The sequence below is a fragment of the Chiloscyllium plagiosum genome, chromosome 36, assembly GCF_004010195.1.
Source record: "Chiloscyllium plagiosum isolate BGI_BamShark_2017 chromosome 36, ASM401019v2, whole genome shotgun sequence".
In the NCBI taxonomy this organism is placed as follows: domain Eukaryota; kingdom Metazoa; phylum Chordata; class Chondrichthyes; order Orectolobiformes; family Hemiscylliidae; genus Chiloscyllium; species Chiloscyllium plagiosum.
The window spans coordinates 10413497-10429136 of record NC_057745.1 but is presented as its reverse complement, the minus strand read 5'-3'; positions in this window follow the sequence as shown (position 1 = coordinate 10429136).

Below are 15640 nucleotides of genomic sequence, written 5' to 3'. Positions count from 1 at the left end.
CACCCTTCAGGCTCTCTGCCTTTATTCCTGATGAAGGGCTTTTGCCCGAAACGTCGATTTTACTGTTCCTCGGATGCTGCCTGAACTGCTGTGCTCTTCCAGCACCACTAATCCAGAATCATTGTTGCCTCAGTCTGTCGAATGCCTAATGGGACAGCTGCTCTCAATTCCATCAAAGATCCAGCTGGCTGCAGATTTCCCTGGTGTCGTGGTGGGGTGATATCTCAAAATAACTTACAACAGTTCAAACGTTACAATTGGCCTCACAATTCACAGGCCAGAAAGGAAAATGTTAACCCAAGTTCTCCAACTTGATCCTGTCCATGTCTGATACGATCAATCATTACTGATCGGCTAGAGGGCCAGCAGAATCAAAGAGCCAAATAATCTATTCCTGCTCTCGATTCTCTGAACCGTGATTGAATTTCTCAACACCCCCCTTCCCACCCACTTCACCCCTGTAGGCAAGACCAAGTAAGGACAGTAGACTTCCTCCCCTAAAGACTGTTAGTCAACCAGATTTTTGTTTGTCACAATTAACAGTGGTTTGATCCTTCACCATTACTGAAACAGGCATATTTTATGTAATTGAATACAAATTTCTCCAGCTGCAGCATGATGTGAACCTGTGTCCCGGGAGCATTAATCTGGATCCCTGAATTGCTATGTTAGTGACACTACTTATACACAACCGGCTCTCAGCAGTGTCCGATGTTGTCACAATTTAAAATACTTAGATGTGTGCCCCCAACCAAAACCCAGCTGCAATCTTGTAACTCATCTCAGATAGGAGGTGGAATCTGGAAGCTGCTTTAACTGCACGGCTCAGTATTAGACTGGAAGGTGTATCTCACAGGAAGCTTGTACTGGCTGTGTTAATAAGCTGCCTCTGTGGCACAGTGAGAAATAACGCTGGCTGCAAATCAACAAGATAACAATGGTGAGCCGAGGCCAGCTTGTTTCATCCGAGAAAGTGATTAATTTCATCTGATCTGCAGTATTTCGCTAAACAGTCTGAAGCATTTGTTTTGCTAATCAGAGATCTGTTCTGGGTTAATGATGTTACACAGTTGTAGCCAGAGGAGGCACTGAGAGTCATGATAAATGGGCAGGATGGCCTAGTTACTGGTTGATGTTATGCCCATTTTAGAGGTATAAAATATTCTAACAAAGTGGTGGACTGGGCACACGCCCTTCACACCAGGAATGCATCATCTGCCATGTTGCTAAAGAAACATTAGCACATAAATCCTTAATTTCTTCAGATATGCAGAAAAGCCCATATGCTACAAATTCAATATCCAAAAATCTGAACTTGATCCAAATAATATGAAACATGCATAAAAATCACACTATCGACATCACAAGTGATGAGTATTGGTTGCAACACTAGGCTTCACTCCCTGATCCACATTGAAAGTCACCATGGGATTCCTTTCCCTCTACCTGTGGCAGCAGATGAAATTGAACATCTCATTTGAAAGACCACACCTTCTACAGTTCATCCTCCTGGAGTTACTGTATCAGAGTCAAAATTAGAAAGTGCTGGAGAAACTCGACTAGTCTGGCAGTGTCTGTGGAGAGAGTTTTTTTGTTAACATTTTGAGTCCAGTGACCCTTGTCAGACTGTCAGTCTTGATTCTGATGCTTGAGCTTTGGGCTGGAACTTGAACCTTCTGACGTACAGATGAACATACAAATGTATGCATTAGAAGCAGAGTAGGCCATTCAGTCCCGTGAGGATCTGTCCTTATTAAATAAGATCAGAGATGGTCCGATTGTAACCTAAAATCTGCATTCCCACCTATCCCTGACAACATTTTACCTGCTTGCTTAACAAGAATTCGAGGCTGATGGGTGACCTTATAGAGGCTTATGAAATCATGAGGGGCATGGATATGGTGAATAGACAAGGTCTTTTCCCAGGGGTGGGGGAGTCCAGAAATAGAGGGCATAAGGTGAGAGGGCAAAGATTTAAAAGGGAACTAAGGGGCAACTTTTTCATGCAGAGAGTGGTATGTGTATGGAATGAGCTGGCAGATAAAGTGGTGGAGGTTGGTACAATTACAACATTTAAAAGGCATCTGGATGGGTACATGAATAGGAAAGTTTAGAGGGATATGAGCCAAATGCTGGCAAATGGGATTAGATTAGTTTAGAATATCTGGTCAGCATGGATGAGTTGGACCAAAAGATTTGTTTCTGTACTGTACATCTTTATGACTCTATAAAAATATAAAAATATACAAAGACATGCATTAGACGAGCATGTTATAAGAGGCACAGCTGCCATGAGAGAAGAGAAAATATGTTTTGAATGCAGAGCCTTAAAGAGAACTATATTTTGTATGTTAACTGTTGGTCAGATGAATTGTAAAAATACTGAACAATAGCATTTCCAAGCTTTAAGAGCATGATGCCTTTGTTTGCCTATGTTATGCCAATCACCATACTCAGATCACTGTCCCCAGCCTTACCCTCACCAACCCCACCCCACAACACTTCACCCCAGAGCCCCACCTGTCTAAGGGACTGGAGATCTAGAGATAACGCAGCAGGTGTTTGGCTAATCTGTGTGGCTGCTGTTTAATTAAATTAAAAGCACAGCAAGTTTCTGAGAGATCACTCTCCGTATGCACTGGTTCGTGTTATGTGCACATTAGTGGAGACGGGTTTAGAAGTGACGCTGATACATCACACAGCCATCACTTGCTTCCAATCCTTTCATAAACACTTTCAGAGAAATTGCTCCCTTTTTGACGCCCATAAAAGCACAGGTTAGATGTAGATCCACAGGAGACTGATGAATAGGTGGGGGTTGGTGAGGAGTCTGCAGAGAAACAGGTAAGTGAGTGGACAAAACCTTGGCAGATGGTATATAATGTGAGTAAATGTGAATTATGCACTTTAGCGAGACATTAATGGAGAAAGGCTGAGAAAGCTGCATCACAGAGGGATTAGGAGCCTTCATGCATAAGTCACAAAAAGCTAGCATTCAAGTACAGCAGTGAATAGGGAAGGCAAATGGAATGCTGACCTTTATCTCAAGGTAATAGCGTATAAATATAGGGAAGTTTTACCACAACTCTACAAGGCACTAATCAGACCACAGCTGGAGTACTATGAACAGTTTTGGTCCCTTTAGCTAAGGAAAGGGACAGTCTAGGACCGCAGGTCATAGTTTCGTGGTAAGTGGTTGCTCGTTTAACACAGTTGAGGCATTTTTTTTCTCTGACATTACTGAATCTATGGAATTCTTTGGAACAGAGGACTGTAGAGGCTGGGTCATTAAGAGTATGCAAGATTGAGATAGACAGATTTTTAATCAGTAAGGGATAAAGGGTTAATGGGAGAAAGTGGAGATGAGGATTTTCAGGTCAGTCATAATCTCATTCAATGATGGAGTAGATTTGATGGGCCAAATGGCCTATTTCTGCTTCTACATCTTATGGACAAGTCAAGAATCTGAGTGAGTGTTAGCACCAACAGAGGGATCAGAGTTGAGACAGGCTCCTAAATCAATCCTCACTGGATGAGACATAGGAAGCTGGAACATGGGACAACGCTCCGGCTTTTTAGCTCAGGGAGAATTAGCCCAAATGCAATGCCTCCAGTTCTACCATATGAGATCTGCTGTCTCTTTGCACATATTCTGCTCAAATCAGGTTTCACACTATTCAGCAAACCTGAGCTCCAAACAATGAATGTAACTCAAGGAGGAAATAATCCTTTATTATACACGTTTAACATAAACCTGAAGGAACAAGTCATGGATTATCATTTATTCAGAGTGGCAACGCTTTGGTCTGCTAATCATATAGAATCCAGTGTTGTTCAGGGACAGATAGACTGCATCATGGAGAAAGTAATGGAAGTGTACGGAGATAGTGCTGACTGAAATGGAGTCTTGTGTGGAATATAGATTTTGATATGCACGAGTTGAGTCGAATGGTGTGTGTGGCTGTATGCGTTGCTATACAACCCCTTTATTTGTTGTACGAACCATAGAGTTCCTGCTTACACTGAAACGGGTAACTAAGTAGGTACGAGAGCAGTACAGTGGCACAATGGCGTGCTCAACAATTAACGTGGGTGCCTGATCACAGGCACTTGAACAAAGCTGGGAATATTGGCAGGCACAGGCTCCCCGGCTGAAGCTAACTCGTTCCAATCCAGACTCGAAGGCCATGCACTTTCTCACCAACTGCTGTAGTTTCATGTGAGCGTCTTCTGCAATGGCGTTGGGTTTCCGAACCCGTGGATTAGCTTAAATTTTCATAGATGTCCCCCACCAAAATGAAAGGGGCCAGTGCAGCGCTTCTCTCACATCCAGGAAGAAGCTCAGCGTTAAAGGCTTCGTGGTAGCATCTCTGGGCCAAAATTTTCAAGTGTCAACTACTTAAAGGTGTGCACATGACCTAATAGCTCGATATTATATTAAAAAGTACGTCGTTAGGATATATTCAAAGGAGGAAATTTTACCTCGAGGCAAGCGATGTTGGGCTAATACAATGACCCATCGCTGGGGAAACAACACAATCAGTCACAAACATGATGCAAAAAGGGATTAACACGGGTGCTTTCAGTTCAGAAGATTTTTCTCCCGTTCCTTTTCTCACCTCGAATGCTGATTGGCACGCAGTATATATTTATATCAACTGGAGCGGGTCGGGGGTCAATCCCATCCCAGGTAACAGAAATACATTTGTATGTTAAATTATTTTCACAGCTCTGCTGTGTCTAAGATGCAACCGGGGCTGAATATAAATGTGTGTAGCCAGAATCTCACACTTAGGCTCAGATGATATCGCCCAAAGGGTTTAAGAATTTATTTAGAAACGCTATGTATTTTTGGAGATTGATATAGCCTTTTATCACCCGGGTGTGTAGGCGGCTAAGGGCCGCTGAAGAAAGAGAGCCTGCAACAAAATAAAATTCAGATTCATACGCTCACCCCGCTTTCTAGTGTGAATTTAGAATTGAAAGTAAGCTTTCTGTGTCCCTCTTAAAAAAACAAACATTCTAAATGTGTAAGATATTGTAGGTTTCTCTTATCATCTCAGAGAAACTCCCAGTATTTATTGAAGTGCCCAGGAACATGCTGAGGGAGTCAGGAATAATACTCAATGTGTGCCTGATATTGAATTCATTTATCAATTAAATGCAATGGGCCCCGTAAGAATTCTGCAGGGTTTATTTTGTAGATTTTAATACATTTATAGAGAGAAAGAGTATGGAATTGTTTTGGAAATCGTTTGCTTTCTCTACTTTCCTTCTTATGCCATTTGTCTGGCAAATGCATATATAGGCACAGCATGGACATACACAAACTAACACAGAGAGGTACAACACACGTTAACACAGAAATATAACATACACTAACACAGATTGCAACACACAAGTTATGACAGAGAGATACAGCACTAACAAGGAGAGATACAACACACACTAACACAAAATACAATACACTAATTAAGATATAGAGGTACAACGCAAACTGACACAGAATGATAGCACACACTGGTGCAGAGAGATACAACACACACTAACACAAAGCTACAACATGCACTAACACCGGAGTACAGCACACGCACACATACAAACACACAGAGGGTCAACACAACACTCGCAGGGGTAAAAGCACGCCAACAGAGTTACAACACACAGAGACATACAAAAGTAGAACACATACACAAATACAGCAATACAATACAACTACAGTCACAACACACTAACATAAAAGCTAACATAGATATATAACACAAACAGATGGAAATTCAACAGAAATACAAACACTGAGAGATACAACACACTAACACATACACAGATGCAGCACGCTAACACAGACATACAAGATACAACGCACTAACACAGATACACCAATACAACACACTAAGACACATACAATGCACGAACACACAGATACAAGACATTAACACACGCAAATTCAATACACTAACACATACATACAACACACTAACACACACAACGCACTAATACACACACATACAACACACTAACGCACACACAACACACTAACACAGACCAGATTTCAATTCCTTCCTCAAAGGATCGAAATGGAATGTTCCGGCAAACATCTCATCCACAGCCTAGAGTCTTCTATCAACATTGGGAGGTTTGGAAATATAGCACCAGTTACTCTTTGAAAATGAGATTCCCCCTTTAAGATGACGCCATGAGTTCCCCTGTAACTGACAGGCTACCTGTGGGACAAGGAGGAGGGAGAGGGGCTTCAACAGACAGCCCCTTGCCAAAGGTGAGAATCTAGGGTGGGGGAGGGCAAAATAAAACAATCCTGCCTATTGTTCCAAGCTAACATATAAGGAAAGCTGTCACCGTCAACCCAGTCTCCCTGGCTGATTGCTACTGCCACTACTTATAAAGACAAACAGAGGCAGACTGGGCAGGAGACAGCAAGCCTGTGAAGTAAGGTTTCATTTGCAGTTCTCCAGCAGCAGCAGCAGCAGCACTGTACTGTACTGTGCTCGACAGCTCTCACTTACCGACATGAAGGGACTTCTCCCACAGTTGGCCGGCGAGCTACAGAAAACAGCAAGGAGAGATCGACTAATTTCGAACCAGGTAAGCAAGCAAAGGTAATGAAGGAGGGAAAGGAATTACTTATTCTAAGTTGATGGATTCAGACTATATTCAGAGTACCTTTGCTAAATGTGTTTACGGAATGTCTCGGTAAGTAATTGATATCCTGGTATTCATTCGACTGGAAATTGGAGACGGTGCGTTTACATTTCAAACTTCCCTACCGACCACTAGCCCGGAAACATTCACAGAAAAACAAACACTTTAATCCATTTCCCACACCTTATTTTCAACGCGCGCCGATTACATCGTTGCAATGACATTCTAATTGGAGAGGGAGAGAGTCTAACCCAGATTGCAAACTGAGAGTGAAGCTGGGTAATTAGAGAGTCGTCGAAGATAAAAATGCTTATACTAAAAACGCAAAATTATTTTAGACTCGAAGGAATTGCTAAACTGTCATCATCAAGTCAACCAGTCCTGTAGCATCTCAAATCGCCCACTTAAGTCACACCAGTTTCCCATCTATGTGTTGAGTGTCCAGTGCAGTGTCTCGCCTCTAACCTTCCTGTCAACTCACTCAGGAAAGTTCATCGGTTCCCTGACCAGGAACTTCAAAGAAGTATTGTTGCTAACACATAAAAAAGACAAGGAAACTTGGGGACGATCCAGCAGTCTCGAAATGTTCTGCTGCGGAACTAAATGTCTTGTTAATTTGTCTGCTCGGAGCACAGGGTTATCTGTTGGAGATGTTAGAGATTATTTCTTACACTTAGCCTCTTCCAGGATTTCAATCCTGAAATGGACAAGCGCCGGGGAATTTTAGATAAAATTAGAGGATTGTGCACACACGGAGCAACAGGGACATAAATCAGGGCCGTGGAGTCATGCAGCCGCTCACCCACGTGTCAAAGCAATCTTTAGAGTTTCATATTGATAGGCTTATGGAGGGACAGGACATCTTCAATGGACCTACACCCCAGCTAGTACACTACTCAATACCCCAGCAAATCTGGTCAACTCGGGAAACTTGATGTTTTCAATTTCTTGTCTTCAAATAACACCGAACGCAGCGGTTAGTGCTCTGGATATTTAGTCTGTAGTTCCCTGTGTCTTGCGTCTGTCTGGCTGTGTCTTCAAGTCTTCAGGCAACTGGGTGGGTCTCCCTTTTTTCGTAACGGTCTTTCTTGCTTTAATGTCTGGCTCGCTGTGTGTTTGTGTGTGTGCGCGCGCGTGTTTCTCTGTCTTCGCTTCTATGTCTCCGTATCAGTGTACGTATCTCTCTTATCCGTGATCCACATATTTTTGTCTCCCTTTACGCGCGTGTGTGTATGTGTGTGTGTATTTATGTGTATGTGTAAATGTGTGTGTGTGCCTGTCTGTAGTATTTTAGCCTTTTTCTCGATGTTTGCTTGGTTCCTCTGAATTTGTCTTGCGCGAGTCTATCCTGCCCAACTCTTTTGGTGTCTGTAAGTGTCCGGCTTTGGCGGCGAGTATGTTTTAACTGAGTAGTTTTGTCTCGTAACCTTTAACTTTGTGATGATAACTGCTTGTAACATTGAGCTGAACAAATATTGAAATGAGATTTTTACAAAAAAAAATGCAACTGAGTTTAAGGTGGAAGATTGCCAGCGTTGTTGGATATTTTCAAGTAAATCTTACACATTTATTACCACTGACAAAATAATACAGCCCCGTTAGGGAGAGTTTGGGTTGAGCTGTCAAAGTGAATCTATTTGAGTCCGCTCCGATTCTATACATTGACATATCTGGTGCTTTGGCAAACACGTGTGGAAACGTGCACAGCTTCTGCCGGGTGTGCTCCACGGGCGAGTTATTTTGGGGAAGGAGGTTCTGAACGTGATCTGTAGGTTGTATTGTACAATTTATAAGCTCAAAGGATTCACAGTCACGAACCCGCGTCCTCTCGCTGAAATTCCAGTGAGCTCCCATCTTTCGGCCCGAAGCAAATCAGATAACGCGAATTTATAACGGGGTACAAAAGAAATCCGGGTTCAACTAATCGCATTTACTAACATGTGAAACGTCATTAACTCTGGATTTCACTACCATTTTAAGATTGACTTAGAGGGTGTAATTTAATCTCCACCTCGACCTGCTCCAGTTCCTTTCCTGAACTTAGGTCTCCCAGGGAGAGTTCGGGGCTACCCACTTGTGTGGTTCTGTACATTGAACTCCTCTCGCTTTGAGTCATGGTTTTAAGGCGAAGTTTGCGGCTGGTTTCAGCACCGGCAGAAGCGGGACAGCTCCCAGGGCCAAATTCACTTGGAACAATTCTCAGTGCCTACCTATCTACCGATCTACCGATCTACCTGGCGAGAAGGTGCTAGGTAGCTAGAAAGAGGGTGGTTGGACACGAGAGGGTATAGTTTTGAATATTTTGATACAGAAAGCTAGCTAGTTGTTGTGCCTGCTATTTCTGTTTTCATACACTTCTGTATCCAAACATTCAAAGATGTACTGTCTAATGTCCACATATCCTCTGCCTAGCCCGCTATTGGTTAAGCTTCTGTCGCTCCTGTATACAAAAATAATTTATTTTAGCCCATTATTTATTTCTAGTCATCAAAATTTTGTTTCTCATCGTGATTTGGATTGTCCCTCACGATATTATCCAAACTAACATCTCAATGATAGTCTAAACTGTCCCGGCTGTTTTCCCCAACATTCTCCTGCAAACCACAGCTTCTCCCCACTCCCCTTATCTTCACAATACCCCCTCCCCCCGTTTCCCATCACACACACGCACACTCCATACCCACTGCTAGAGAGATTGCCTAAGTCAATTTATTCTCTCTCCACGTTCAGACTGATGGGAGCTCTCATCTCCTCCAGTTTGTTCTTTCTTCCCAGATTTACAGGAGTTCAAAACAAAACTTGCTGCAAATTAAACCTCCCACTGCCCAATTCAGATGTTTACAGCAGTGCCATGATCCTGCATTATATGCTCTGGCCCTTTCACCTAAACATCTTTATTTTTAAATAAAACCTCCCACTATCGATTTCCTTGTTCATTGTGCATCCTTCTTGTTCCTCCAACATCAGACAGATCTTATACTTTCAATGTCCCCCAGGAAAAAAATGTATGCTGATGTGTAGAGCTGAAATGTATTTCACTCTAAACTAATAATACATGCTGAAATCCTGATATATGTACCTTATATGAGCAGTTTAAGATAAGTGAATTATTGAGATGACAGCAATGATTGCCGGTCCGTAAAATTTCTAGTATATTGCACAGTTACCAACATTTGTTCCTCTTATTGTCCATTCACTTATGTCTTGGACAGATCTCTTTATAAGTAAACTCATCCTTTTTGTGCACCGGGCATACATCCTCAGTCAACATTTTGTTAACAATTAACTCTTTGAAGATTGCATTAGCGTTTCTAAATTATAACAAAAGGATGAGCTGACTCAATGAAGATTGCATTTGGAGAATGTAATTATGAAAAACAAATGGCTTTTGATGTCTTAATCAGGATGTGACTATATTCCCACATACCAAATGATTTATATATCCAATGATTTGTAAAATCAATAACAGTTGTTGTATAGCTTCACCAACTTCTACGTAATGATTATTACTGTTGTCACAGTCTTGTAGCTTTGACAATATCTAAACAAGAGCTGTAACTGGCCAAATATGAAGCAAGTGATAAAATCATATGTTTATTACACGTGAAAGGTCTGTGGTGTAAAACATCATATATAGAATTCATGATACAATGTAAATATAATATGTTTGTATTAAGTTTTTGAAATTTAAATATGTTCTTATCTTCCAATAGTAGAAGGGCACAAGGTCCTTTGGAAGTGTTTGTGATATTGTAGCAATTTATGAAAATGCATCAATTCTTTCTGGAAGAATAGGTCAAAAGACATGGTGACAATAGCTGGAGGCTACAGATCAGCATCAATGAAGGTTCAAGGAAGAAAACTGAAAGCAAAGTCAGAGATTATCCGTGTTAGAAAGAAGCAAGAATCCTTTGTTTTCTTCAGCTATTGAGTAAGTCAGATGAAAGGTCAATGTGCAGGACAGCAGCAAGGATAGAAAAGAGGAACAAAGAGAAGGTAAATCAGAAATTAGTAGTTACATTCTGCCATCCTCAAATTTAAAATGCCTGTATGTTAAACAAGAAGGAAAAATTAAGTGATTTGAGAGAACACAGGAGTAAATGACACACGGGAAGGCAGGAGAAATATATTTATCTTTAATATTCAGATGCCTGCTTCTCAGGTATACACCCTTGCTTTGTGTTTAATATTTCTTAGTCTGCCAAGAAATGCAATCATATGAAACTTCTTACAGTTCCTCTTGGGCTTTATGAGTTAATGCACCAGCAGTTAATCAAGAGTTAGTTGAGTATTAAGCAAATGAGGACAAAAGGAAATTCAACATAAATGACTCCACAATGAAATTAAATTTAAAATCCTTCACAACCAATAAATTACTTTGGAAGTAGTCACTATTCTTATATAAGCAATGTAGCAATGAATTTGTGTGCAGCAGATCCTACAAAATGAAAATGCAAGCAAAATCAGATAAGTTATTTTTGCTGCTGAGAGAAAAGAATTCATCAGGACGACAGCCTGATTTTCTTTGATTCATGCCTTAGAATCTTTAACATCCATCGGAACAGTCAGACAAGGCCTTGATTTAATGACTTATCTGAAAGCCAGAACTCATCACAATGTATAAGTACTTCAGTCCTGCATTGAAATAACAATCTAGATTATTTGCTCAAGTCCTAGAATGGAGCTTTAACACACAACCTACTGATTCTGAGTGCTATTGACTGAGGTAAGCTGACACAAGATTAACTGTTTTTTACCCTTAACGACAATGGATTTAATTTCAATACAAGCTATACTCATCAGACATGCAGATTATATAAAAGCAGCTTTGTAAGGAAAGCAGCAGTAATCTACACTCGTGACCAGTCAGACTACATGCTAAATGCAGCATATCTGATTTTACCATATGATGTTGAGATTGGGTTTTGTACAGCCCATTGGAACAGGCATATTGGCAAGAGTGCAGGCATGGGGATGGGACTTGTGGAATATGGGGGGAATGTGTTAGGAATGTCTGCATTGAATTTCTGATGATGAGAAGACTATCCCCAATAAGTTTGGATGGTAAGGGTCCAATCTGGGAATCTTTCCTGCCAGTGATGAGAAGGCAATTAGATTTGTTAATGAGCCAGTTGACAGCAGTAATCTCCGAGTTCACCAAGTGGTGACCAGTGATTCCCCAGAACTCACATGGCTCTTCAATTCCTCCTGGAGGTCATTCAATGCTCTTATGTGCCTGCAACTTTGTATTTAATTGAGTGACTCAGCATTGGGAAGGGATTTCATATTTCCTCATGGAATGAGGGTGTTACTATCTAGGCCAGTATTTGTAACTCATCATTATTAATCAGAGGGCAGCTAGGAGTCAACCTCATTTCTGGTAGGCTACAGTCTCACATAGGCCAGAGCAGGCAAAGCTGGCTAATTGTCCTAAAAGACAAATGTAAATTAGATGTGGTTATAAAACAATTGACAATGGTTACATGGTCACCATTAGGCTAAGGTTTTCATCCAGATCTTTTCATTGAGTTCAAATTTCACTACCTACATTGTTGGGATTTGAGGGGGTGGCATGGTGATTCAGTGGTTAGCACTGCTGCCTCACAGCACAGGGGACTGGCCTCAATTCCAGCCTCAGGTGACTATCTGTGTGGAGTTTGCACATACTTCCCATGTCTGTGTGGGTTTCCTCCGGGTGCTCCAGTTTATTCCCACAATCCAAAGATGTGGAGGTTAGGTGAATTGGCCATGCTAAATTACCCCATAGTGTTTAGGAATGTGTACATTAGGTGCATTAGCCAGAGGTAAAAATAGGATAAGAGGGTAGTGGAATTGGGTGGGTAACTCTTTAGAGGGTCGGTATCTACTTAATGGACTGCAGGGACTCTATTCTATTTATGGTGGCATAGTGGCTCAATAGTTAGCACTGCTGCCTCACAGCACCAGAAACCCAGACTCGATTCCAGCCGCAGGAGACTGTCTGTGTGGAGTTTGCACATTCTCCGTATATCTGCACGGGTTTCCTCCAGGTGCTCTGGTTTCCTCCCACAGTCCATACATGTGCAGGTTAGGTGAATTGGCCATGCTAAATTGCCCATAGTGTTCAGGGATATGTAGGTTAGGTGCATTAGTAGGGGAAATATAAAGTAATAGGGTGGAGGAATGTGTCTGGGTGGGACACTCTTTGGAGGGTCGGTGTGGATGTGTTGGGCTGAATCACCTGTTTTCACACTGTAGGGATTCTCTGATTCTATGAATCCATCCCCCAATGCGTTAACATCTGATTTTGGTACAATTGACACCATCTGCATAGTTTTATTTTCCAAGACAAAGAACCCTGCTGAAGGCCATCCCCTATCCTTTTCTCTGAACCCTTCCCCTGACTGGCAAACCTTTCCCAAAATCCCATTTCTACCCTCACTCACCAGTGCATTGGGATCCAGAATTGCTCCTGGGGCTGGCAGTTTGTGCATTACTTTCAGCAGTCATTGCTGCCACTAGTTTACCCTACAATGAAGATTTCTGATTCATTGTCAGACTTCAAGACTGATGCAGGTTTCCGCCGGGTTATCCAATCAGTGGAGGTCCGTATCGCTGAAATAAACCCAGCCCCAAGTCACAATAGATGCCACAGGATTTGCAACTGTCAAAGCAATATGTTGGGACTAAACATTGGCTATCCTAATGAAGTTAATGGAGTTAAATTATTTGTTCCAAACTTTATTTCTTCAACAGGAAACACTAGAAAGCTTTAATGGACAAGGCAATCCTAGTGAGAATAACATGAGTTTTACCAATGCTCTGATTAAACTCTGGTTCATTTTAGCTATTCCTAAAGCTTGGCACTTGCTGACTGACACATAAGCTCTCTGGATTTGGTATGTGCATTGCGTTTCATATCAGGAATATGGTATTTTTACTTGTGTGGATTTCTGAGTAGCTTCATTGGATGATCCTTGAACACTGCGATGGATTTCTCTGCATCTCAATACTCTGGCAGTGAAACAAAATGTTCCTTCTCTGTTCCCTCTGTACTGTTTATATAACCTACATTTCACTTGATTGTATTTCTTTTCTAACCCTAAATTCTCCAATATAGCGAATGGCCACTTTTCTGCTTATTTTTCAGTTGAACAGGTTTCCAATTCCATTTCTATTTCAGAGCATAAAAAGCTCATGTGCATTCGTGAGATCAAAACGTAATTGGAATTACTTGTAATTTATTGCTTCTTTATTAAGGATAGTGTTGCAGAGCTTCTCTAATTCTTTTAAGTATTGTTGAGACATCATTTGCCTTTGAAAATTTAACAAGTAGGATGCTTCTCCCCATTGAGGTTAATAATTCCTATTAAATAGAGGCCTTCAGATGTTTAGCTCTTTTCTTGTTAATGTTGCAAGTCAGAAGTTTATTTTAATGAAGCCGTGCTATTTTTAAGATGGTGGTTCTTTTGACACATACACTGCTTCACAGTGAAGTTAATGGGGTACAATTCACAGATACCCAGGGTCTAATGACTTTGTCCAACCAGTGACCTCACACTGAAATTTTAGAGTTCCTTTTCCCCAAGGTGTGAAATCCTGACCTAAGTTTTCATGAGCTTGATTTAAAAAAAAACATGGGGAGGGTGTGGTTGATGTCCTTAAGTGGGGAGACAACTGAAAAATAAAACACATACCGACAAAATGCTCTCAACACAACCAAAAGAAAGCTCAGCTGATTGGAATCTGAACAATCTGTATGTTGAAGGCTCTACTTCATCAGAGCTATATTGGAGCCAATGTTGAATTATGGATGCTATTTAAAGATTTGGGCAGCAGGGAGCAGGGATAGAAGAGGAAGATAGAGAGGGAGAATTCCAAAGCAGCAACAATGTACAGTAGAAGAATTGACTTCTTTTGATGCTATGTCATGAAAGAGTGTGTGTGTGAATGGTACAGCTCACTGACTGAACTTTCAATGACCCTATTAACCAGGAGCTCGGCAGTTAAAGGGCTTTGAGATTCCTCCCTCCTTCTCCAAGCAAAAGAAACAAAAGCAAAACATTTTCAGGGAAGATAGGCTGAGATCAAGTAGGAGCCAGTCAGAGTTGAACAATGGCATTCCTCCCAGAACATTCCAAACCTTTATAGAGCTTGGATAAATATAAAGAGCTTTTAAATTGTAAAGGCCATTGTATTAAATTAGTTATAAGTAGAAAACATTTTCCACTTCTCCCTGACCACACCCTTGCCACTCTCAATCTCTACAAATTATTCTTCAATTTAAAGATGATAAAGGGTGGTTTATTATCAGTGCCTCAGCCTTTCTTCCAAACAGAATCAATCATTGGCACAATATCCCCTAATTCCTTTTCATCGGATGTGCCATACTGAAAATGATCCCCCAGAAATATAAGAAAAATGATCAGAAAATTAGGACTCCACCTCCCACCCACTCCCTCCAGGCTTTAATTCTACTTTCCTACCAGGCCTCCATATTCTTTAATTCTCTGAGTACTTGAAAATATGTTATTCACAATCTCGAGTATTTCAAAATAATAAAAGAAATGTAGCAGGAGTAGGCCATTTAGCCCCTTGAGCCTGCTCCATCATTCAGGTGAGATCACTGCTGTTCTGATTATAACCTCAAATGCACATTCCTGCCTACTCTTAGCAAACTTTCACCCCTTGCTTAAGAAGAATCAATCTATCTATGCTTCAAGAACTCTATAATCAAAACGTCTCTCAGGAAGAGAACTGCTACTATTCACCAACCACAGACCCATAGCACCCTGGCATTAAGAATTCCGAAAGATTCACAGCCCTTTAAGGAGCGTAAATTTCTTCTGCTATCAATCCTTAGCAAAGTGAACAGGATTTTGCTTGAGGGACTGTGGACTTAGAAATGGAGCCAGCCCCATCGGCAGGATTTGGGAGCAGAGATTGGCATATTTTGTGGTGGAAAGAGACGTAATTGGCACAGAACACAGCATAGTAGGAA